General features: G+C 41.4%; 1 protein-coding gene and 1 long non-coding RNA gene across 3 annotated transcripts in view; one reads left to right on the top strand and one right to left on the bottom strand.

Annotated features, from left to right (window-relative positions):
- The window catches only part of dlgap3 (discs, large (Drosophila) homolog-associated protein 3), a 146,115-nt gene that overhangs the window by 15,568 nt on the left and 103,128 nt on the right, over positions 1 to 27,419 (top strand). The window lies entirely within an intron of this gene.
- Positions 1,982 to 25,424, bottom strand: LOC118493370. The gene is made up of 3 exons (XR_004895337.1): positions 25,414 to 25,424; positions 10,479 to 10,483; positions 1,982 to 2,095 (listed from the first exon to the last, which is right to left on the bottom strand). It is a non-coding gene; the product is annotated as an uncharacterized LOC118493370 (long non-coding RNA).

Genomic DNA, 27,419 nt, shown 5'->3' with positions numbered 1-27,419 from the left:
CTGAGATGAGAAGGATATGTATGGACTTATCTAACTCTGGGGGATACGGTGAATAAGCTAAAGTTCCAATAAGTCGGCGTGTTCCTTTAACCACTGAAAACCGACCACAACGATAAGATCACCAACACAGTTCTCTTTATCTTTTCTTCCTCCTCTTTCCTCTGATGCCCCTCTGATATCGTCATTTGATCTCATGTCATGCTCTCATGAAACCTAATCACAGCTGTGATTATTTAGCTTCCCCACAAGCCACTGCACTAATAACTATCAGTGTTATCCATTCAGTCATGATCACTAATCTTCTGGACTGTCGGGCAGCTCATCTGAGATTTGCCTGGTCTATCAGAATAGCCAGTCATAATATGTCAACAACACTTTTGCAGTAAAGGGAAAGACAGACACTTGGACTTTATAGAAAACTTTCTCTTTTATAATGTAGGTTTTAAGCCTGTGACCTTTTGTGCTTGTCAGCCTTTTCAAGGTATTAGGGACAATGTAGCAGAAAAATATGCCCCATTGTCTCCCGGTATCCTTTCTGCGAGCTATGCACTGCAGCTTGAGGAAATAAGGGGACATTAATATAGAGAGAGTTGTGATTGTGATATTACCTTGTCATTTTCTCTCTTGCTAGTTATTTACTACTTTTTCTATGAAGCCTTCTCCTGGAGGGCGCTTCTGACTTTTCAAGAATACAGGGTTGGTCCCTCAGGGGGGCATTTTGGGGAGCTGTTTGTGCGTGGGCACCTTTCGCCTGTCTATCAGAGAGAAAAGGAGAGAATGGAGAGAGTGAGATGGAAATGAAAGAGAGGAAGAGACTAGATGGTGTTTGATCAGTGGGGTGCTGAGTCACACTGGGATGCGATGGAGAGATTGGTGCTTTGCGACAGAGGAGAGGGAGCAGAGAGAAAGAGACTAAAAGTGATTTTGAGAAGTAAAACATCAGTGGTCTCCTTCCTCCTTCAAGGTGTCTTTCATAGAACAAACATGTGCTGCAGACACATGTGCACAATACAATTCTTTCCACTCTCTTTTTTTCTGCCTCCGTCTCCGTGGGCGTCTGTCTTTGAGTCGGGGTGTGATCTGTGAGGTAGATGAAGAAAAAATACAGTCATATATTTTGCCATCCATCAGAGGTATGGTACAGTGTGTGCAAAAGAGTCTGCTGTCAGCGGTGTTCTCTCTAGAGCTGACAAATGTGGGGCCTTAAAAGCTCCACTTTTACACCTCCAACAATGCCGAGCCTCCTCTATTGTTTAGTGGGATTTGTTACTGTGTCACATCGTCACAGTGCATGTTTCCAGAAAAAAACACGTGATAAACCCATTTACATTGACCTTGCTGCTTATGCTTCATTGCAGCCCCTCGCAACACTAAGTTTGGGTTAAGTCCAAAGTTTTTTTTCATCAAATTAGTGATGCATGGAATCAGAATTTTTGCAATATAGGAAGCAGGCGAGTCATTATACAACCAATATAATTGACAATACAGATAAGAAATTATGTAGGTAAATATTTATCATTTTGCACAGTTATAACAGAATGTTATGAAGTCTTACTTAGTGAGGCCATTAGTTGAAAAACTTAACCCTTGTGTTGTCTTCCCTTCAACCTTGAAAAAAACATTTTTTTCCGATGTTTTTTACGCCTTTTTTCACAGTTTGTTTTTGCTTTTTCCAACGTTTTACATTTTTAAATTTTTCTTCTACACATTTTCAGCACTTATTGCTACGTCCCATATTTTCTGATATAAAACAAAAACTTAAAACGGGTCATGTGTCAAATGTGACCCGAAGTCAACACAAGGGTTAAAAGGTAATTTTGGTATTTTTCAACCTGGACCCTATTGTTCCATGCATTCGTAACTAATGTGAACAAAAATCTTTGAAATCTTTGAAATTGGTCCAGTATTAAGCCATTGTACGTCCACGAAATGTGCTTTTTTTTGCCACTGTCAGGCTCGGATTGTTATTATAAGTGTCTGACTACATTATGGAGGGATGGAGAAGTTGCTGTTATCCTGCCATGCTTTCATGTGTAACTCACTGATGCCAGGTCAACACAATGACTTTAGCTAATAGCATTAGCTTACCTCCGCTCTGTCTGCAGCTTTCCAATCTTGGAACAACATTTTTCTTTAGGAAAATGTGATTGGAAATTTTTTAAATATAAAAATAGCGCCAAGCTATGCCGTCTGTACTCCAAAAACAAACTCCCCGGAACTCCTCTCTCACCAATCGCCTTCCACACTATATACATCCATGATTCCACACCGCTGTCTTCTGGCAAGTAACCTTGCACGTTTTCAGAACGAGACTTCTCCATCTTCCCATAGTCAGATACTTACAATCACAAACTGAGCCTGTCAGTGGCAAAAACACCACTTTTTGTAGACATACATTGACGGTGCGCATTTTCCCTATAGGATTACATAGCAGCCCAGTCCGTGGCTGCCGGATAGCCTTTCGCTCAATATTGGATCAATTTCCAAGATTATTGTTCACATTAGTCACTTAGACACAAATGCATGGGAACATATGGTCCTGTTTGGTTCAGCTGAAAAGAAATATGACATTAGATTATTACAAACAACTTGTCCCATGCTAATCAAGTCATGAAAGATGTACTCCATTTACTTGTCATTTGTGACTAAACATTTATTTAAGCCTGTTTATTTCCCAGCTGATGGAATTCATTATTTAAAAGAAATAAATAATTTGACAGTTGAATGAAAACAGCTTTTTAGAGAACAGAACACAGGATGAAATTGCAAGTTTGCAATTTCTATTTTTCCCAAGGTAAAAGTGTGTTAACCTCTACGACATGGCATTATTAACGGCAATGCTAATTTCCAGTCGGGGCCAGTTTGGGTTAAATGTGGCTCATCCGGAGGAGGGCCAGAGGCAGCAGCAGCTGCCAGGAAGAGAGCAGGAGGGGCACACAGCTGTCACATAGCTCTGACCTGGCTGTATACAGGGGGGAGTAAAGGTCCAGTGGCCCAACATGATACTGCAGGGACCCTGACCTCTGTCTGCGATGTGACGGCCACAGCTAATGAGGAAACACACTTGAATATGAATTATAATTCAGTGAGAATACAACTGAATGAATGAACTCATTTATTTGTTTTGACAAAGATAATGGAGACAGTGTTAGCAGAAGCAGTACTATTATTTAACTAGAGTGGTAATAGTCTCGCTTTGCTAGACCTTCCTCCACAGCGCTGCGGAGGAGGGTCTGGCTAGTCCACACAGCATTCCGGGATGGGAGAAAAACGTGCTCTGGTTTAATGGCATTTCTTTGAACCAATCACAATCGTCTTGGGTGGTGCTAAGCGCCGAGTGGAGCCATGGAGCAACTTGTTTTGGTGGAACGTGTACATTCAACGGTTGTTTTAGTCGGGCAACAGAAAACTCAGATTGGACAGATAGCTTAGCTAGCTGTCTGGATTTACCCTGCAGAGATCTGAGGAGCAGTTAACCATAGTCCTCATAAATCGACCGCAGTTTAAAATTATAACACAAAGAAAGCAGAAGAATACGGACATCCGGCCGAAAAGAGGGACATACGGCGGAATTTCCGGCGACAACGGAGCAATCCCGGAAGTGGAACGTCGTGGATATAGACTAGAGTGGTAATAATACTTACAGTACAGTTTGTGATTATTATTATTATTATTAACCCCTAATGTAGGTTACATCTGACCCCCCGCTGTGTAAACATGGGCGGCCAATGGAGTGCCACATTGTAAGTAATGTTACAGGGGGACAAGGGAAAAGAAAATCATAGGCTAACGCAAACATGGACTAAAAGGAATAAAATGTCCACGCTAAATGGAAGGAGGACGTAAATTAATGTTGGCTACTGGCGTACAACCACATCGCGCATTGTAAAGTTATTTTATGAATGAAATAGACGTATTACATACGTGAGGGCAAGTTCGGGGACGTTTTCAAATCTTTTACAATCCCGTAATTGTCTCCATCTGTTGAAAGCCCGACCGAGATTGACTCGGTTTTGCCCGTCTTTCACTTTTCACCAATACAATAACACAGGCTTTTCCGGTGTTCAGCCGGAATCTGTGACCAGTCAGAATGTGTGCTCTGTAGCGCCGTCTACCTGCCGTAAATCATTTTGTGACTTCGCGGGAAACATCGGACCCGGGCAGATGCATAAATAGAAACTATATAAAACTAGCGTTCTTTTCACTGTTAGTCTCGTTTACTGTTACAGGTCATTTATGATCATCAAATGGAACATTACACAGTTTTCAGAAATGTGTTACATAGTCACTTTAAACATGTAAAGAAACATTACAAATCAACTTTAAGCTACTTATCACTATTAAAGAATTCATTTGTTAATTTTCCTTTGTATCAGCATGATTTTAAGAACAATGTGTTCAATATTTCTGTTCCAAAAAACAGAAAAGACTACAAAGATCACAAATATTGAAGTTATCCAATGTATTGTGCTGCGTAGAAAGTTTCACCCAAGTGATAGAGTTACTAATTTCCAATCTTTGAGTTTGACATTGAACACTTCAACAGTTCCACTGCCCAGATCCCATCAGTCCCCACCCGGGTCTCGGTCATGGTGCAACAATAAATGTAGATAAACATGAACACTAAATCTTCCTACCCGTGAAAGTGCCCTGGAACGGCAGTCAAACCCGTAACTTACTACTTGTGAACTCGTACCAGATCGTTGTACTCCCAGTTACAGTTTTTGACGTCACACACACATAAACAACAATGGCGACCCCTGTTGATGCTGTACAGACGGCAGTAAATAACGGTGTGAAATAGAAATAAATAGATATAAATAGGCAACGTAAAGTAATTCCGCACATTGTAATCAAAACAATACACATACGATACTACAGGTTATGTTTATTAAATGAAGCACCAAATATGTTGCCGACTAGAAATCACTAGTATCAGCTATGTAGCCACTAGCTAACGTTAGGTAGCCTAACCTGAACCCTGCCAACGGCACAATGTTTAGCTAGCCAGCTTTGACGGTGTGCCAAATGTCATTATTTTTATCATCAGACGCACAAATCTGCTGTACATAAACGTAACTAAACCGACTTTCACTCAATCACAGTTCATCAGACCAAAGCCGCAGAAGAGTTTGTCGTGACTTTGCCTGGACAGCTACCAAGTCATGAGTTGAAGTCGTATAACTTACAGGCTAAAAACTGTGTCTGGAACGCAGCATAAAACCCAGGTAACATAAATGCACACCCAAAACATTAACAGAACAATATTAAAACACACTTTAACTAGGATAGACACCTTTCAGAACATATCTTTTTTTCCCCATGAGCCTTTACACTGCTTCAGCACAGAACAGTTCAAATGACCTTGTATCTCCCGTACAGAAACTTCGTACAACATCCTTAGTTATCTCTGCTTAACATGATCTGTGCACTGCATACTTTAGCTGATTATTACAACTAATGTGATTTAGTAATGAATATGTTTTTTATAAAACATGAAAGAATAAGTAGTGACCACTAAAAAGTTTAATTACTACTACAAAGCAAAGCTGGGTTTACAGTGTACATGCACACACACACACACACACACACACACACACACACACACACCACTGTGACAGTCCGTTGCATTTGCGGGATCACCGGAGGGCTGCAGGATCGAGGCCATTAGAGACTGAGCACAGCCAGAGTGCTGGTACCTATAGCACCCACTAATGGAATACATTCACCACACCTGTGATCGGGTGTTTTTATGTGTGTGCATGCACTTCAATGTCTGTGTGCAGTTACACACAGCAAAACCTTCAATGTATGTATAAGCAGTTAATGAACTCCATGCCTATGAATGCATGTATTCCCCTATTCCTGTCATGCTACTGGTTCCAGCTCATCCTCAGTGTTGGCTGCACTCATTACCGATTCACTATCAAAACTCTCTCACAATGTTGGCTGTAGGAATGCTCATACAGTACATTGTTAGAGGTAGTTGCCTGTGGGCATTTTGTGAAGACGATTGATGCCAAAACAGTCGCTCTGTGTATCAATCGATTTTGAAAAGCGATTAATCATTTAATTGATTTATCAAGGAGGAATTGCCAAATATTTGCTTGTTCCAGCTTCTCGAATGAAAGGATTTGCTCCTTTCTCGGTTTAACATAATTATGTAAAACAATAAGCTATGTATGGATCTGTTACATTCAGGTACGTACATTACCATCAGCTATAGAAACAGGCAGGTTTACAGGTCCATTTAAGGACTACATGTTTATGTAACATGTCCTTAATTTCTGATGAGTTCTTCGGGTTGGATGATTCTAAAAAAAAACTTGAGCTGTGTTTTAGGGAGGGAGCCTTCTTTGTTGTAGATTTTATTTGTCAAGCTCAATTGGACAGAAGGAAAAGTTCTTTGCTTGCAATCGAATGCTATATGTAAGAAGTTATGTTCTTGTCTGAGTCTGACACATATTTCATCATTGCAACATTATTTTTTGTGTCTTCGTGGCCTGGCCATTTAATGTGCATGACACAATATATAAATAACATGTTTTAGGTGTATTTGGCTTTCAGGCTGTAGGTTGGACAAAACAGGCTATTTGAAGATGTCAGTTAGGGCTTTGAGAGTTTGTGATCGACAATTTTCACATTTTATTGACTAAGTGCTAAGAAGAAGTGATCAGTCATGTCAGATTTATCAATCATTCAAATAATCATTAGAAAGTGGACTGTGGTGGAAGTAGTAGAAGTAGTAATCTACCTGAGCCAAATAACACCAACTGTGGCGCATAGTCGTTATACCTTATTTAGATGCTGAAACACTGAATGTACTTAATACATTATATCAGTAGACTGATATGGTTTATGCACAGAATTTATTGGCAGGTTGTAAACCACAACTGTCTGTAAATTGTTCATATCAGTTTCAAAAGGCAATTGAATTACCAAATTGTTGTTGGGCAGAGGTTAAATAGTGTTTATTGTACTCTGTGTTGGATTTAATTTTGAGTGAAAGCAGCCAGGAATTAAGAGCGTGATTGTGTTGTGCTGTGTGTGTTTGTGTGTGTGTGTGTCCTCTGAGCTTGCCGTGCTGCGCCCTGTGCAGCCCAGTGTGACCATTTTCTTTGACAGCTCTTGTGGACTGGTGTGTGTGTGTGTGTGTGTGTGTGTGTGTGTGTGTGTTCTTGTTTAACTATATTCGTGGGGTCCAAAATCCGGGAATACAGTATACTTGTGGGGTCCGGACAGCTTTGTGGGGCCAAAATGCTGGACCCCACAAGTTTAAAGGACTGTTTGAGGGTTAAAACTTGGTTTTAGGATTAGGGTTAGAATTAGGTTATGGTTAGGGTGAGGGTAAGGGTTAAGGTTAGGCATTTAGTTGTGATGGTTAAGGTTAGGGTAAGGGGCTAGGGAATGCATTATGTCAATGACGGGTCCCCACAAAGATAGTGCCATGCACTGTGTGTGTGTGTGTGTGTGTGTGTGTGTGTGTGTATTTTGAAAATAAATCCCATAGCTCATATCTATACAGTATACGTAGCTACTCCTCCAACTTCTATGATTTCGCCTGTCACTCACTCTTGACATTTTCTAACTTCCCTTCTCCCACCTCGTCTTCCCCTCTGCTCTTTTTCCTCCCTCTCTCATTTCCAGCTTCCGATATCAGGGTCTCTGCTTCAGTCCATCGGTTTTGGAGGCTTTGGAAGTAGATGGACAGGGTGAGGGTGAAGCCAACGAGGAGTTCAGAAGAGGGTGAACGAGAGAAGAAGTAAGGGTCAGCAGTGATGGAGAGGCTGGGAGATAAGGGACGGGTCAGCAGAGAGAGAGGTCGGATGAGGGTGCTGGAATGGAATGAAAAGGGAGGATAGGGAAAGATGGAAGGAAAGAGGAGGAGGGGAGGTGATTGCAGGTGAATGCCTAAAGGGGGAGGGAGGGTGCAGGAAGGGGGGGATGGGGTTGGGTGAGTCAGTAATAGCAGGACTGCGGTCCCTTTAAGCCCAACAACATTCATTGAGGGCTATAGTTTTTGTTTGTAATAATATTTCTTTTGGAACATACACAAACAAAAATTTGGATTTTTTTACAAGATGTTAAACCTCCCAATAGAAAGAGATCATTCCACTTTACCAATGCAAATCAACTTGTTTGCGAGGTTTTCCTACATTTAGTGTCATAAGGTGGATAGAAGTTAAGTGACTGATGATTGTTTTGAAGACATTTCTGAAGAACAGCTTAATTTTCATTAAAAGCAATTGGAAATATCTCCTAGCCCGGAAAACTTTGCTTCATGAAAAACAACTGAATTCAAACCCAGATTTGAGATGGACATATTTTAAAAGGACTATTACAAAGGAACAGTTTAGGGAAATACGCTTATTTGCTTCCTTTCTAAGAGTAAGAGCAAATAAGATCAATCTCACATGTGCTCATTAGGTAGGGTGCTGGAGGTAGGACTTCTTTAGCCTACGTTAGCATAAAGACTGAAAGAGCCAGGGCGAAACAGTGAATGTAGAATACACAGCATTAATGCTTGGTTTGAGATTGACATCAATCATCTCATCTTACACTTTGAAAGAAAGCTTGTTAGTATTTTTCAACAATGTTGTACTATTCCTTTAAGATTGTTGAATCCTGCAGATGTAAACAACATGACTGCCATACATTATCAGGTTGTCATGATGACAGTTGGACTCAATGGTTTTCACCTATCCATTGAAACACTAGGCCTACTTCTTTGGGTTTAGGTCACTTGTCCTTGTTTCCCCTCTGTCCCTTTCTCTCTCTCTCATTCCATATTCTGTGCAGCCATTCAGGTCACTTCTAATTACTGGGCACCAATTGGAATTGGCTTTTCAATTTTTGACGCTGCAGTGGTGGAAATCACAAGGTGCCGGTGCCAGCTTTCTCCCACCCCCACCCTGCTGCTCAGCGCCCTCCTAGTATGACTTAATATGCCTGATACATTCACCTCACTGCGCCAACACTTTGCAATGCAGTGTGACTGTGTATGTTTGTGTGAGGGAGAGAAAGAAAGAAAGATAAGACTATTACTGTAAGTCACTATATGGCCAGCCAATTGTGTGGTAAGAGAAGTGTGTTTAGACAGTGTGGGGGGGGTAAGTGCATATGTGCATCAGTGTGTTTTAGAGAGGAATTGAGGGAGAACAGCAGAAAATGAAAAAGAGGCATCTCTGGGAAGCGAAAGAGGGATAGGAGTGGCAGAAAGAGTCTGGGTCTCTCTCTTCTGTCTTTCCTTGGGTCCGCAGTGCAGGAGAAGAGAAGATTAAAGTGGATACGCTGCTTTTGAAGTTGGGCAATGAAGAAGAAGAAATAGCAGCTACACACACACACACACAGAGCGGCTTCTTCCTTATAGCCTAGTATAGTGAGGGAATATCAATACTGCTTGGACTGCCTTTGATTCAAAGTGGCGTTATGTGATTCCTCACAACATTCTCTTACCTAAACCACACAATAAACACCCTTTCAAAAAAATCGAATCCTATCCTGCTATTTAAATGAGAGCAAGGTGATAGAGAAATAAACTGGATTAAATCCTGACTGAGTTGTGTTTGTGGCCGTTGTGAGGATTTGGAGCCTGGGTCCACGCAGATACATTGGCAGCCCCAAAAGATAGATGGGGTAGAAAAAAATACAGCTGTAAATGTTTGCAGTGGTGGTAAATAAGAGGTTTAATCAGTCCCTCCAGGATTTTGCGGCCTTTTTTTGAGATTGTTGCGGCCCAAAATGCCTGATTTTGCGGGAGCTTTTGTAAAAAATTGCGATAAAAGTTGCGATGTCTTTTGTAAGTTTGTTGCAATGAAGTTGCGAGAGACAGTGAAAGTTGCGATTTTTTTTTTGTATAGTTCTTTAAAAAATAAAAAGGAAACTTGTTTCGGGGAGAATAAAACTACTCTGGGCTGAGTTTTCCTAGTAACCTTACTAAAAAGGCTCAGGATGCTGCAAATGTTGGTATAATATGAAAATGGCTGGTGGATTTAAGACAAAAAATAATTTATTGAATGAATCAAATGTGAACATGTGTCAGTGGCTTGTTGATCTTTACATTGTTAGTTATTTCCTAACCTGGCCTGGGACACACATTCATACGGTTCGATAAAGTACTTATTGGACTTTAACTTATCATTGCACTTACAATAACGAGCGTAGCTGTCCTCAATTTAGGTCATCCTGTACGTCTCATCTCCGGTTTTTCCTGCATCCACCGTGTGTGATTGTGTGTGTTTGTGTGTGTGCGCACGTCAGTAGCCGGGGGAACGGAGCAGCCCTGCCCGCTGTAGAGAGCTGACAGGATTGAAACAGCAGCCGCTGACTTTAAAATGAAAAAAAGTTACAGCGTTACAGTTACATTGATGTTAAAATGTATACAGGTTGGCAGGGCGGTCTGAAATGTTTTGCACGGTCTTTCGCTGTACGTTTTGTTGGTAAATGTGAGATGTTCGACTCGTCTTCATATCGGAAACAAGCTCTCTCTCACTCCCGTCACATTATACTGACGTAAAGTCTGGCATGTGGGACTGTCTGGGATTGGTTGAAGTCGCGGGAAACTCCGGTTATTGGTCAAATTTGCAGAGATTGGTCAAAATTGCGAGTCGCACCAAAGTCACAGTGATTGGTTGAATTGGCGCGTTTGCGACATCGCGAAATCCTGTAGGGGCTGTTTAATCGTCCACACTCCACACACACACACACACACCTAGTGAAAGAGGCCTAAATTTGCACCTGATGCAGAAATGTCAAGAAGGATTGTAGGAGTAATACAGTGGTGAAATGTCAGACTCGCCCTCCCATTAGTGAGTAGACTCCAACCTGCACCCTAATGCCAATCATCACAGGCATATGGACAGTTCCTAAACTAATGGTAAACAATGATCATCGACCACTTCATGGTCATAATTGTGTTATAGCGTGCATGACATATTTACCTTCTGTGTACATGTCAGTCTGTGCTTGATGAGTCAGAGGATGCGTGTTCAGGCACACCTACTAACATTTCTGTGTGTGTGTGTGTAGTCAGTCACATCCATTCCCAGCTTTCAAATCAATCTGCATTGATGGACATCGACATGTGCCGAGCTGTCATGAAGACTGATCAGGCTTATATTCGCCCTGGATCGCAGTGAAGTGCCCAAAGTGACAAATCCTGAATAATACTGCTGATGACACTCCAGAAGAGCATAAAGCAATATGTGTGTGTGTGTGTGTGTGTGTGTGTGTGTGTGTGTGTGTGTGTGTGTGTGTGTGGGGTGAGGGGGGCTGTCCAAAATAACCTCAGAAACGCACTGGCCTCATAATGTGAATAAATTGGATTTTAATGTCCTTGTCAAGTCGAACGGTTTCCCATTTGAATTCTCTGGAGGCTGGTACAAGCGCACTCCGTGGCTGCTTTCCAACTTGGCCTAAAATTCCCTTTCGCTGCACGGGGGGCTGTTCTTTGGCTTCATCTTTTTGCATCATTCCCTTCGACTGCTCTTCTCTCTCGCTCTCTCTAGAAGCGTCAAGACAGTGGAAGATTTAATGGATTTTAGGGTGGTTAAGTAAGCATTTTTCTTTTTTTCCAGCCTCTTACCTCATCTATCCATCCATTAATCTACCCAATAGTGTAGGTAGTATCAAACAACTTACAACCAGGAGCCGGTTGCGCCAGCTCTTTGTAAGTTCAAATTTTGTCTTATTATAACATAAGTGTTTACTAAGTGGACTTTTACTAAATAAGAGGTTGCAACACAAACTAATTTTTACATAGTTGTTACTAAGTATTTACACCCATTAACTGCCAGGTTACTGAACTGACCAAACTAATGTTAGCTTGTTAAACTTGTTAATTACCTGTGTAAATATAAGGTTGATACATCTGACCATATAAAAATGATAATTTTAACTGTTAAAATGCTGTTTAATAATGATTTAAAACTAGGAAGATTTGAAATTACTTTTTTTAAAGTGCTCATATTATGCTCATTTTCAGGTTCCTAATTGTATTTAGAGGTTGTACCAGAATAGGTTTACATGGTTTAATTTTCTAAAAACACCATACATTTGTTGTAATGCACATTGCTGCAGCTCCTCTTTTCACCCTGTGTGTTGAGCTCTCTGTTTTAGCTACAGAGTGAGACCTCTCACTTCTGTTCCATCTTTGTTGGGAGTCGCACATGCGCAGTAGCTAGGTGAGGACTACTAGCTTGTCAGTATGAGGGAGTGCCATGCTAGCAGCTAGGCGTGCATTATAACGTGTGTTACAAAGTGACGCACGTTCGTCACGGAAGTAAAGGCTGGACTACAACAGAGCAGTTTGTGAACAGTGTTTTCTGTTGGAGATGGTAAGTCCCTTTGGGGTGGACTTTGGGCTTTTTCACTTTGTAAACCTATAATGTGCACAAAAATATATATAACACAATAAAGGAAAGGGAAAAAGCCAAAAAGCATAATATGAGCACTTTAAAATAACACAACATTCCTTAGATCAGTGGTTCCAAACCTTTTTTCCTTGAAGCCCCCCTCCTCCTCTAAGAATGACACTTTCTGTCCTGTCCTTCATAAGAAAACCAAAATGAAGGTAACTCTCCAGATATAACCTTACTTTCTGTTTAGATACTGATAATGAGTTAGACAGATTTTACGTTTCTCAGACATGTTTCATTCACAAAATAGTGACGCTCTGAATGCAGAAAAAACAAAAATGAGCTAACTAGCTGACCTAAAAGAAACAGATTGAGAGCGCTGGTCACAGAGGTTGAGAGGTCACAGAGGTGTTTGGCCTTCTAGGTAGTCTACTTTTTTGAGTGAGGACAAACAATGTATCCTTTTAAAATGATTTTATGTATGGACTTTTGTAGAAATGATCCAATAAGTGTGTATATTGTGACACACACACACTCTCCCACTGCAATGTCTACACACAAACAACACAAATACAGAACAGCCTACACACTGACCACACACATTTTAAAATACATGCATCCGAGGCCCCTGCATTCCATTTCTTCTTTAAACGTGCAGAGCAGTCTTGCTATAAACACACTTGCAGCACACACGCTTGTTCAGGCACACACTCTTCCATCACTGATGTTCGAGCTCTCAGGCTCGCTGTTTGTGTGTCTGAAGGTAGGAAACTGTACACCAAGAGAAAAGCTGCTTGAATTATTGAAGGCAGAAAGAGAAAGATGGACAGTGAACGGGGAACTTGTGCGTTAAGGGATGAGAAAGAAGTGGACTGGCAGATTGAAGTAGGGAATGGAGGGAGAGAAGGAGGAAGGCATGGAGATATATTGGGAAGAGGTAGACTGTACAAGAATATGCATGAGAGGGTGGAGATGCCGAAGGAGGCAGAGAGGAGTAGAGACCGGAAGAAAGAGAGGTAGAGGTAAGTAGAATTTGTAGTTTTCCCTGTGGCTTGCTTGCCTGCTGATGGGAAGAGGAAATGGCTAGATCAGTATGGGCTTTCACCTACACTGAGTTTAACTAGTTGCGGAAATGCATGCATGCCACACACACTTATAAAAGGCCATGCCCCACGGGAATAAAGGAGATGAAGGGAAAGAAAAACAGACACTGTGCAGCAATGTCTTCTTCATGCTCAGGTTACCCTGCTCAGTAGAGCTGCAGAGGTTGTTGGGCTTTTCGCGCTTTATTGCTCATGTCAGTGTTTATGTGTGTGTGAACGTGTGTGTGTGTGTGTGTGTGTGTGTGTGTGTGTGTGTGTGTGTGTGTGAACGTGTGTGTGTGTGTGTTGAGAGTGGGGCTTATTGTATGTATACGTGTATGTGTGCTATAAACTGACATCTACTGGGGCTCTGACTTCCCCTGGTGCTGGCTTTGTATAAGAACCCAGCTGAACATGGCTGCAGATCAATGCCTTCTCCAACACACACTCACACACTTGGACTTGTTTACGGTTTAAACAGCAGGTGGCACAGATAAGAGCAACTTAATACACAGCCATTTGGACGACTGAATGTGATACCCACAAAGTTTATCTATCTATCTTCTTTGTAATAGTCTTCTTTTGTGTGTGTGTGTGTGTGTGTGTGTGTGTGTGTGTGTGTGTGTGTGTGTGTGTGTGGTTGTTTTTTTAGAGAGTAGTCTAACTTTTGTTAACCATGCTGAAGTGAGGTGTACTTTGGGACACTGTGACATCACTTTTTTTGTGTGGTTACAGGTGCAACAGAGCGCACTTCTAACATACGCAGGCAACCTTCTCCCTCAAGCTCTTTTTCAGTTTTTGGAAAGATTGTCCGAAATGATCACAGGGGTGAAATGTGATTATCTCTCAATGACAGCAGTCTTATCACCTGTGGTTTGGGGTTACTATAAAGGATTTTGCCTTCTGATGTCCGTCGGATGACATAGATCATACCCACCTTAAGAGTAGGGATGCACCGATCCAACTTTTGTTAGTCCAGATATCGATACCGGGGTTTAAATCTGTATGCCGCACTGTGTGGAAGTGACTGGGATCATTCTTTTATGTGTAAGGCAACATCAGTTATGGCTATGGTGACCAGATGAGAATGGGTAAAAATTTGTAAATTTTGTTATGAAACAAACAAAACAAACACAATCAAACCCAATCACTCCTCGTGGCTGCCTGCAATCACCATGAACAGTTTTTAATGTTCTATCAGACTATAACTTGTCGAGACTCTGCTTTTGAGACTTTGCTCTAATTTTCGGGACAATTAGTGCAGGATTCGGGATTCGGGACAGCTGCTTGGATTTGGGGACTGTCCTGAATTTTTCGGGACGTCTGGTCACCCCTAGGTTTGGCTTAAACAAACTTAATTTCATAACTTTGTATAATATGTAAGAAATAAATATATAGATACACATTTTCAGAATTGTATACAGTAGCAACTTGGTAATACTATAATAGGAATTACAGATGCCCTTTGAATGCAGTAACACATTGGTAACTTAAACAGGATATAAGGATAAAATGTAACTTAAACAGATTGGCCCCATTGTCAACGATACCAAATCCAGCTATTTGACTCGAGTCAGTATCGACCTGATATCCTATATCGGTATCAAATCGGTGCATCCCTACTGAATCAGGGTCAATGAGCGGGTAATACGTGGCCTTTCATGTTGAAGAATGCAGTTTGTGTCCTGTCACAGACCAACCAAGCATTTTAGTTGCTAACCTTAGCCATACCTTGACAGGGCTTTACGGATTATATGCAATAATCACTAGCTAAATCCAGGGTTTTGCAGAACTGTCCGAAATCAACGTTCTGTCAACAGAGCTGAAAAGAAATAAGCGCCTCATAAAGAAACACAACAACACATTTATTTACTGCTGCATTCCTGAGAACTGTGTATTCACCTAGAACCTCAATGATTAAAGTTGAAGTGTGGGAAAGTTTTGGTGAGGTATTTCTCCATGACTGACAACGGTGCCTACCCATTGTGAAAGCTGTCAGCCGGCATGTATTTACTGGTGGCCAGCTGTGAACACACACACACACACACACACACACACACACACACACACACACACACACACACACACACACACACACACACACACGCTCTCTCTCTCTGGGCTAGGCTGCCGTTCAATCCCTGCTGCTTCTGCACCCCTGGCCAACACAGCAGGATGGCTTTCAAAGCCATCCAGCTACATGTTTGGGGTTGGGTTCGGGGCTGTGTATGTGGGTGTGTGTATGCGTGTGCATGCAACCATGCATGGAAAGTGTTTATTGGTGAGGCATTCTCCTCCCACATCTGCAGATCACTCATCCTCATGGAGGCCTTCCCCTCGCTTTCATCATGCCGCATGGGAAAGTGGGAAATAATTAAGGGGTGAATAGAGTGAAGTGGAAAAGTATAGATGAGGAGGAAGGACAGTGGCACGTGAAAGAAGAAAAGAGAGCGAGATAGCGAGCGATTGAGCTTTAGCTAAAGTAAGGAAAGCGGGCAAGGCATGTGGCGCAGTGAAGGCTCTACCGGTCACTATGGCAACCCTTTAAAGGCCGATCCCCAATGCAATTAGAGTAGGTTTGAGGCAGCCAGTCTGAGGGCAGAGAGTATAAAAAATAATGGCAAGAAAGAACAGACATAAGGGAAACAACCCTGCTGAATGAATGAAAACCAGCTATTAAGTGTGTCAGTGTTTGCACGGGATAATTGTGGGGAGGCAACCATTCTTCTACACTGGTTGTGGGAATTTTAATAATGAAGATGCTTCTGGCTAGGCATGTTTAAGGGTTTGTACGCAAGTGTGTGTGTGTGTGTGTGTGTGAGCTAGCATGTGCACATATTTGTGTGTGTGTGTTTGTGTGTGTGTGTGTGTGTGTGTGTGTGAGAGTTATTTATTGATACCTTTGATCGCAGAATCCACAGGCTAAAGCAAACTTTACACACGTAAAAGCAGCAATACTTCAAGACAAGACAGAGGGGAAGGGGGGGAGGGAAGAGAGAGAGAGAGAGAGAGAGAGAGAGAGAGAGAGAGAGAGAGAGAGAGAGAGAGAGAGAGAGGAGGCATATGTTTGATTTATAGCAGCACAGAGGGATAAAGGCTGAGGCTCAGGCCACAAAGGTGATATCATCAATGAGATTAAACCTCAAAACTCGGAAGCATTATTGCTTGCAATCCTCTCAAGTCCTATCTAAACTCATTAAGCACAACATATCCAGGCACAATGAGTTCCATTTTCTTTGTTGGACACAAGATTTGCTTCATGCTTATTGCTTAAACTAAAAACAACTGCTCTCATTTTATGTCCATCACAAAAGCAACATGCAAACTTAATATTCAGGTTTGCGTAATAAGGGCCTTGGCTGTCCATCCAATGAGGATCACATTGATTAGTTCATCTTCACACTGCCGATCAACTGCCAGTTATTAAGCACATAGATTGAGGATTTTTAGATCATTCGGCTCTCGCGATCAACATCATAAGCAGTTTCTGACTTGTGAGTACCAGCCACGTCAACAGCCAAGTTGTAATTACGAATTACGAAGCAATGATGATTTACATATGCCAAAATCAAAAAAAGTTGTTCAGAGTAATAAAATGTTAAACTTATGGATATAAATTATATAAGATTGACCATGCACAGTATATTTAAACCTACACTCGACTAAAGGTGCCAGTCTACTTAACAAAAAGACGTCGGATCCTTGAAACCCCCTCCCCCCTAACTGATTTCGAAATTCAGGTGGCCAGGTCCAGCAATTGGCAGTAGTTGTTTAAGGGGTGAGATAATAGGGCAGGATTTGAACTTCTCCCTCATTCTCCATTCTTTACACAACTACTTCTGTCACTTTTGAAAGTCACTGTCTGAAAGTGTGTACCATTACCCCCATATGTATGATTCATGAGGTTCTTCTCATGTCGGTTAAATTGCCTCCTTGACTCCTCCACTTGCCTCCCTTCCTTGCGTCTTAGTCCCTCCCTCCGAGGAGGCATGGGAGAGATAACTTCCAGTTCAGTCGAGGAGCTATCAAATAAGGGCCATGAGATGCAGCTATGGTCTCCATGACTGGAAACATTTTGCCCAGCCTTTGACTGTGGCTAGAACAGGTATAACAGTTTTGCCTTTAGATATGGTCGGACTACATTTTGTACGAACTTAACTCTACACAACCAAGAACGAGAATCTTGCCCTTCACAATCGTCCATCCCACGCGAAGAGAACGTAACATGAAAACACGACCATATTGTTGTGAAATTTTTTGCCACAACACTAGCTCTGCTTGCCAGAGCAGGAGGAATGTCTTGTCATTGATGGCGGTCTAAAATACTCTGAATGCCGACCTTATGAGAAGTACACTCCACTGCCCATACATGCAGTGAGTCAACAGCAACTCCATTCCTGTTGGGAACACTTGGAAGGGAAGCAATGAGGATAATTTTCATTGCACATTGAGGGCAATTTGATGGCTTGTGTTGCGGCCATAGCCTATTGAGTGTTTATTATGTAAAATTTGCACTCCACTGCCCCGATCCTGCGACCCCCAGAGGGAATTGATTTCTGCCGCTCCACTGCCCTTTTCACGTCTCTATCTTCTCTTGTTGTATTCCCATTCTCTCTCATTCCATCCTCGTTTTCCCTTTTCTCTTCTCTTACCCCTACCTCCTTCTTCTCTCTTTTTTTGTACTTCCTTTCGCACACGCACAGATGTCTTTATGATTCTGCTCGGTCTTCATCTTTCTTCGTCGTTCATTTCATTTGCTCTTTTGCCCTCCTCCCTCCCTCTGGCTCTCTTGTCTGGCCTGCTTGTTTTATTGCTTCATACAGTATCTCAAAGCCTCCAGCTAGTCTTTGCTTCACGATTCCTCCCCACACACTCAGCTCTCAGTTTCATCTTTCGCCACTGTCACTCTATACTTTCTCCTTGCTCTTTCCCTCTCTCCTGTGTTTACACCCTCCATCTGTCTAATCACTCAATCGTCTCTTTTCAGTCTTTTCTTCCTGTTTGTCTTCCCCTTCATCTTCTATTTCTTATTTCCTACCCCTCCTCTCTGTTTGCGCCTCCAACGCCAAGTGTTTCCCTTCCTCCTCTTCTCCGTCTGTCTCTGGGTATTGGGTCCTGTCCTCAGCCCACAGCTTGGTTGACAAATGGATTATCTCTCCAAAGACACCACATAACCCTCTCCAGACATCTTTATTTAACCAGCTACTGCTATTTTATAGCTGTCACTTTTGCAGATTGCTACTGGTGAGGTAACGGCCCCTGACAAACGCACATTTGCGCATGTTTTGCTGCAATTTTTTTTTGCCCTTATCTTGATGTTAACAATCTTTTTACATATCTCATCTTCACTCATAATGTCAAATCTTATCTCTGACTGGCTCAGTTCAAGCTTATTTCAGACTCTAAACATCCTAGTTATCTCATTTAGGAGCGTTAATGGCAAAGAATGTCAAATATTAAGTACAATTATCTCATTGTAAATTATCTCATCTTTATAGAAAATACATTTCTTTCATGCTTTTTCCCTTTCTTTCATGTATCAACGACATGACCTGCAGAGACCTCCCTCTCAATCTTTCTGTCATTGCTCCGCCCAGGCCCAAATATTAATTTGAAGAAGATCCCAGGTGGGCCCTTTTGGTATTAGAGATATATTAGCTTTGAAGTAGTCTGAAATGAAAGTGCATTATTCAGTGTGGGCTGTGACTTGCCCCCTGTACAATATTGGATAGGTTAGCTCAGGTGGTTAAAGCTTTTCAAAACTGCCCTTTAGTGTGAATTATTTAACATTTTTACAGCAGAAGCCTCCAGCAAAGGCTCGGTCCCGTCACACCTGACCCATATTTCAGTCAGGAAAAAGTTGTATCAACTGCACGACTGAACTTTAACCATGACACCAATTGAGCTGACATTTCTCACAAGCTGCGTCAGAAAGTACATTAAAGACATGTAAGGAAATTAGAGAAAGACCTTTGTCTGTCTAATGATGGGGTTCTTTTTCTGTATTCGTTTCATTAATTTTCACGTTATGTCCTGTGCGTGTGTGTGTGTTTTATAGTGTGTGCACCCCACCTTGCCTGAAATAAAGAGCAGCTCAGCTACCGTCACAATAAATTCCCAAATTCAACATGAAATTTGGAATCTTTCCAAGTGACTTCCTCTGCACTTGTGCCTCTAGTGTGTGTGTGTGTGTGTGTGTGTGTGTGTGTGTCGTCCCTCTCCTGCCAGCTCACTATGTTCCCCAATCACATACAGTACCTGCTTAGAGCCATCCATAACATTCCCACACTTTACATACAGTGCAGGCACATGCATCCATACAGCACTACTGAAAATAACTAATTCAGAACGATGCAACTGAACTAGGGATGTAAACAGTTGCTCGACTATCGATTAATTGTCGATAAGAATTTACTCGATTAAATTAAATTAATTGTCGGCTAATTGAACATTGCAATCTAAGACCGTTTTCCACAGGACGTAGGCCTAATTGAACGTGACACGAGATTCTCGCGGGCGGCGAGAGACCCGACACAAACTTGAGGCGGCAAAAAAGAAACCAAGCATGAGGCGGTCAAAACGGAGTGGAGTGTGGGAGCATTTCAAATTAATTAATGATGACAAAGACGCCCAATGTAAACTCTGCGGTACTACATTTAAGTTCAGCAGCTCTACGAGTTCGCTAAGATACCACCTTCATAACTTGCATGCAGCCATGTTGCAGGGAGGAAGTCTGTCGCCTTCACAACCTACAATCGCTGCTGTGGTGGGAAGGCGAGTATGTGACCACAGGAAAGCGGAGGGCATTACTCGATCGAAAAAGATATGAAGCCAATTAGCATCACTGACGGTGAGGGATTTCGGGAGTTATTACACTACATGGAGCCAGGATATAATATCACTTCTTGAGCGACCATTACTACCCACTTGGAAGCACGCTACAAAAACAAGAAGGCTGAGCTAAAAACACAGTTAGCCGCGGCTAATGTGGCTTTGACGACGGATTGTTGGACGGCACTGACTACAGAGAGCTACATAACAATCACTTGCCACTACATTGGAAACGACTGGCAGGTAAAGTCAGCAGTGCTTCTCACGGAGAGCCTGTCAGAGAGACATACAGCTGATAATTTAGCTGACAAACTCAACCAGGCTGTGGAGTCACGGGGACTCACCGGTCGTGTAATAGCCTGTGTGCACGACAACGCTCGGAACATTGTCTCAGCAAACAACCCCACACGAGTCAGTTGGAAATCAGTTTCTTGCTTTGTACATACGTTAAATCTGGCCGTCAACGACGGATTCGCTCCTGCTGGTGTCAACCGAGTAATGTGGGTTGCTGCTAATGTTTCCAGATAGTTTACCAGATTATTATACGTAGGCTTAATATAGTGTAGGCTAAGCCTACCCATATTGTTTAGATTTCTATTTAAAATGTATTTTATGTTGCTTAATGTTTCACATGCAACAGGTGAGCCAGTGCACAATTATTTTTTATGTATTTTAATTTTCTGGGCGTAATTTATTTTGTTAAACTACATAAATGCCATTATCTGTACCGTATCCCAACTGGTACAATAAAACATCAACTGAGCAATATAACATGCATTTTTATTCAGTATATAAGCAATATTTTGCTTTTTATGTTAAAGACACTATTGATACCGTGAGAAATTTACATTCTCAGGAAAAAAGCCGGTTATCAGTTAATCGTTAATCGATCGATAAAGTCAATCAACTAATGATTAATGAATTAATCGATAATTTGCATCCCTAAACTGAACCATGAATTTTTGTGTAAAATTCAAGGTGTGTGTGTGTGTGTGTGTGTGTGTGTGTGTGTGTGTGTGTTTGAATTATTCTAAAGTGCAGCATCAGTAAGTCCATGCTTTCTCTTTGCCATTTAATCTCCATGTCATTATCAGGCCACCTCTGCATGGCATGTATGTGTGGCTGTGTGGGTTTGCCTCTGCCTCTGTGATTATTACATATTGCATACGGTTAGAGGATGGATGGCATGTTACTGTGAGAGATTCACAGCTGAGGGAACAGAGATCCCATAGAAAGAGAGGAAGATGGATGGAGAAGCATACATAAGGGACCACAGAGGAGCAGAGGGGAGGATTTCTTTGAAGGGCTGGTTGGGATGCTGTGTGACGGGACACAGAGGGGAATGACATATGTGGTCCAGACAGGTGCTGTGGCCACAGCCACAGACTGAGTGAAAGACAGAGGCAGTGTGAAAAATTGATGTGCCCTACTTACAGCAGCTGAGCAGAGACAGGAGATGGAGGGTAGGAGACTGGAATGATGTTAGATTTTAGAAGCGAGCAAACCATGTTGTGTTTTTTTTTTTTCCTTCTTCTTTTGTGCATTACATCATGCCAATTTGTTTCTGGGTGTGGATGTGTGCCTGTAACTTGTTTAGCTTTATGTTCAGCCAACATGCAGCGCAGCCTGGCTGCTCTGTCTTTTTTTTTTATATGTATCATCTCTGTGTGTGATTTGTTTTCAAACCAACAGTTTTTTCTACAGGCTTAGATGTAAACTAGCAAAAAATATAAAGACTTTCTCTTACACACACACACACACACACACACACACACACACACACACAATTGGCCTGGGCCACGCAGCTCCCATTAGCCCATCTCACACTCTTCTGCACTGTTTGACCAGTTGGAGCCCTTTATCTGCCCTCCTCCTATTTGAACGAGGTGGGAAGAAGAGCTGGTCCCTGAATGAGTCAGCAGAATGGAAACCACCACGCGTTAATCAACGTTCCCAAACTCCACACGGGAGCAACTAAGGAGCTTTGCCGCGTTAGCCTGTTTACTCCAAGGAATATCTTAATGACCAAAAAGGATTTATGGAGGCTAAGTTGCAGGCCACCCTGACATTGGGTCTTTGAATTTATGCTGTTCTCAGCAGCCGACTTAATGCAATGTAGTGACCATGACTCACCAGAGGGCTGAGATAACTATTACAGAAACCTAGCTCACAGCGTTTCACTCTCACCTCCCCACTTGTTAGGTGGGTATAAATTGATGTGCGATATTGAAGGAATTTAAGCCACTTTGAAAGGTTTTGTCTCAGATCTCCTCCTCTTCATCCTCCCCCACTTTCTTTCCTGTCTAGAGCTTAATGAGCGATAGCGTTCCTATTTGATTGACAAAGCCTTCGCCTGTTACCAGGGAGATGATCTCACATTTAATTATCCCCCATAATAGCATACAGTGTGTATATTGGCCATGGATATACATGCTACCAGACAGTTAACAGAGAGAGAGAGACAATACCTCTAGCCTCAGGTGACAAATTGATCCAACACATTCAAAGCTATGAAACATAATTACACAAATTGAACACGCTGTCATTCCACATAAAAAAAAGAATGCCAACATGTTGTGAGGAACAAACGGGATGAAGCTTTGACTGAGTTGCTACTGTGTAAAATACACACTCGTAAGTAGCTTTGGTGTCATGGTGGTCTCGTGTTTAGAGACTCTCTCTCTTTCAACCATAAAGTATGAGGCCCAGTTCTAACAAGGGTCTTTTTGCTGAAGTATACATGAGTAAAATGCTAAATCCCGGCCTTGACCTTTGACCTCGCAGGGGAAATAAGCTAAACAAAAGGGATTTTTTTATGGTGTAAAGTTGTCATGACTAGAGCTGGGTTGGAAATCTCAATACTTTTTATGCCTCCACGCCAGGGAAAGCTGTGACCGGAGGCATTATGTTTTCAGGTTCGTCCGTCTGTCCGTTTGTTTGTTTGTTTGTTTGTTTCATTCTCGTGAACGTGATTTCTCAGGAACACTGAGGGAATTTCTTCAAATTTGGCAGAAATGTCCACTTGGGCTGAAGGATGAAGTAATTACATTTTGGGGGTCACTAGCTAAGTTTCCATCCGATTGTCAATCGAATTATCTGAAGTTTGGTAAAAAAAAAAAAAAATCATGCGAATAAAGCTGTTGAAAGTGTGTTTCCATCCAACGGCTTTAAAGCGAATAAAAACCTGTGCGTAATGACGTCACATGCCGTTTTGCGGTCAAATTGGTTTATCGAATTGATTTGAGACACTTTAAGGTGTTTCCATTCATTTTCGCACTGAACCGCACAACATTCAAGCAAACATTTGTGAACAAAGTTTTGCTAGACAAAATGGATCGCGCCATCTACCAACAAATGATCAATATTGCACAAGTTGTAATAGTGCTTATGTGCCAGCTGATAGTGACATATCAAGCTATAATAAGAAAACAACAATGCTATCAACACATTGCTATGATGATGCAGATGCAGATGCACGTAAATGCCCGACGACAACGGAGGTGGCCTGTGGTGTGGGAACGACAGCGCTCCAAACAGTTCTGGGAGATCGTGGTTCAGAGACACTTCACGGAAACCCTTTGGTTTTACATCTGTCTTTGTTGACACCCGCCATGTGTGCAAACAGAGCGGAAATACTGGGCGGAAATTAACTAAAACTTCTTCTTCGTTTTGTAGCGGGTTGCAACCATAAAATGACCTAAAACGTAATCGCAATTCATTATTTATCGGCAAATAACTTTTCCATCAGCATTTATCGCATAAGCCGTATATCGATCAAGATAAAATCCGATGAAACCAAACGTATTTCCTTTGAGTCGATATTCATGAAATTCAATCGAATTTTACAGTTTCCATAAGGAATTTTTCATTCGATATCACTTAATTCGGATAAAAACGTGTGGATGGAAACATAGCTACTGTCACCTAGGGGAGGGCGATATGGCAAAAAATATGATCACGATAATTTTTTCCATATTGATCAATATCGATATTTATCACGATTAATAATTTGATAATGCTGCCAGTTTGAAGAGTATCCTGATAATAACTGAAGCCTGAAGAAACCAGAGGGTCCATTAGTTAAACTTTAGAATATAGTTTAACATAAAAAATAGAATAACATAATGTAACATTTAACTGTGCAAACATGGCTTGGTTTAGAATATATTTTGTGATAAAAGAATATATTGAATAACATCTAAATAACATGTAACTTTGCAAACATGCTTTGTCTGCCTTAACAAAACAGTACAAGTTAGTAATGTAAATGCAAATAATGTAAATAAAACTAAAAGCTGTGACTACTATCACATTCACTTTTCATGTGGGGCAATGGTCGCAACAGACAACACGATTGATTGTTGTTTTTCAGCCCTGATAACCCTGTTAACAGCAGAAGAACCACTAGGACGTTGGACAAAACATGTCGGCAGACTAACGTTAACATGGGCCCGCATTTTTAAACTCTGTGTGTGGGATGGTACCTTTTCAAGTGACAGAAAAAATTGGGTAGGTTGACGAATTGACGAATGGCATATTTTGCAGACAGTGTTAATCTGCGCTTTGTCATTTTTGAGATTTCCAAACCACTTCCATATTATTGATATCGTGTTACCTTTTTTGTCAACAATATGGTATTAATATATTAACTGAAAATGATACATTTCCAATACAATATGAAAGGAATCAATTGTCCATTAGATTGCCATCAATCATTGTTTCCCAAATAGCATTTTCAAATCAATCAAGAAAATTGGTCTCAAATTTCAACACAAATAAGCACTTAACAACTGGCAACAATTTTACACAACAATGTCCATTTCCCTACCGGTTGCGTCTCCAATTTTCTAAAATGATGAGCTGAATGTGTCTGAATGCGCGTCTCCTCGTCAAGGAAGGAATTTCAGTGAAATTTTCACCACCTGCTCTCACAAAGGTGCACCAGTTTAAATGTTCCCTAGGGAAACACAAGCTAATGATGGGTTCCAACAATGCATGCATTTTCTTGCCCCCTGCTGGTGTTTTATCTTGCAAGGAAGTTGAAAAGGTGGATGCTTATGTTGTTTACTGTCTCTTGACGCAACACCGGTGCTCTCATGCCCATGCACCTTGGTTCCACTCATTTCTTTCATTTTCTTCACCACCGGTAGCTCAAACAATGCTCTGCATAGGAAATGGGCGTGTACTTTGATGTGCAAGCTAAAAACTTCTTCTTCTATTGACGTTTTTTGGCGGTTGGTGTGCATTACTGCCACCTTCTGAAATGGAATGGAGTTTATTTCTGCTGTGTGATAGGCTGTTAGATCTATCATATTGAGTAAAATATGTCATTAGTTAATCATCGTTATCGCCCTGAATTTTATCACAATCCCATATCGAGATCGTTTTATTGCCCAGCCCTACTCTCACCTCACATAAAACGTTTTGGGCCATAACTCAAGAATTCATACGCCAATCATGACAAAATTTCACACAACTTTCTAATAGGATAAAAAGAAAGACAGTTGGTCGGACAGTGAATTGGTGACACTAATCTTAAAACTGTGGTGTTTGAACAGATCTTCTGTGCTGCCAGGTTGAAAATGTGTGTGAATAATCCACATTTCACCAAACAATACACTTAATACCTTTTATTGCATTTCTTCAAAGTTTTCACTACATCTATTATATGAGTCTGGACAGACATGGAAGAAACTGCAACTTGACTGGTTGGCGGAGGCATACAGCAGGGTGGTATTTCTAGTTTAGTTGAACTGAACTTTGTCTGTAGCATCAAGTATCAAAATTGTCAAATACCAAAAGCTGCTAGCAAAATGTCCGGCCAGATTTGTTATCTTGTATTCTTATTCTTTGATCACATAATTTGTGATTAGGCCCAGTCACGCCAGCATTTGAAACTAAGACATTTTGTAGTGGAATCAATTTATTTCAATGGAATAGGCACAACAAGTGGATTTGCTCATTAGGGTGAATCCATGCAAATTTTTCACATTGAGTTTGAAGTTGGTTAACTTTGACATGCCAGTGTGTGCATTTAACCAATAGCAAACAGTCCTGACTGAACTTTGAGGGGGACAGGAAGCAAAAAAGAGGACGCTATTAGCTGTGTTGCACCAACTACTTTTTTATTTCTGACAGTCATGATACAGAAATCGTCTCTTCAATAAACTGTGTGAACTTATTAGCAACAAAGCCATCGGGACAATAATGCAACAGAGAGCTATGACTAGCAAGATGCTGTTCCCAGCTATGTGTTAGCAGTTAGCTACAGTGGTTCACCAGCCCTGGGAGTAGTCATTGCGCACCAAAACACCATCTGTTTTGCGAAGATGAACATTGCTGTGCTAACTTTTGCTGTGATCAAGCCTTCTACAATATTTTATTTAGGTAAAGATCTTGCATTGAAAAAAGTATAATTGTTACATTGGTATACGAATTCAATAATCTTCCCTGTAGTCATGATGACAGATTTGATACTGCCTTTGTACTGTTGCCTAACTTTGTAGGGCAGTAGGATATCCGGCAGCTCCCACATTTTTAGGGTTAGAAAATTATTCAGTTTGACTTCTGACCTAGACAAATACACAATGGTCACATTCTCCTCTTTGACACAGCCGTTAAACAATACAAAATGTCCCACACCACAATATTTTAGTTTGACAGCATTGACTGCTGATTGGGAGCACATTCCGGAAAAAAAACATAATTACAAACATATCACTAGTTTAAATATTCTTATATTCTTATTCTTATAGGTGCACAACCTAAACAGTTATGTTCCTGCTATAATAAGGTTTCTAATGAGGTAACCTTCACCAAACAGGTTGGAGCTTATCAGAAGTTACATATAGAGTATAAATCCTATGTGACTGAGAAGATAATTTTAGCACCTGTCGTCTCTTCCTAAAGTCTTTATCTGAATTTTATGTTTGCCCATCTGTCTCTCTTTCACAGCACTCATTGAATAGGCTTGTTTCTCTGTGGGAGCGAGGCATGCTGGGTAATTGAAAGGGGGCAACTGGCACAAGTCAAACAGATGGAGATCTAGTGTGCTTACAGTGTGTGTGTATGCATGTTTGTGTGGGGCGGCGTCTGGCAGGAGTCAAACGGCTGTGGATTTATCATCTCCCCAATGGAGGCCAAGAGCATT

The sequence above is a fragment of the Sander lucioperca genome, chromosome 16 (assembly GCF_008315115.2).
Source record: "Sander lucioperca isolate FBNREF2018 chromosome 16, SLUC_FBN_1.2, whole genome shotgun sequence".
Classification (NCBI taxonomy): Eukaryota; Metazoa; Chordata; class Actinopteri; order Perciformes; family Percidae; genus Sander; species Sander lucioperca.
This window is presented reverse-complemented; position numbering and strand designations above follow the sequence as displayed.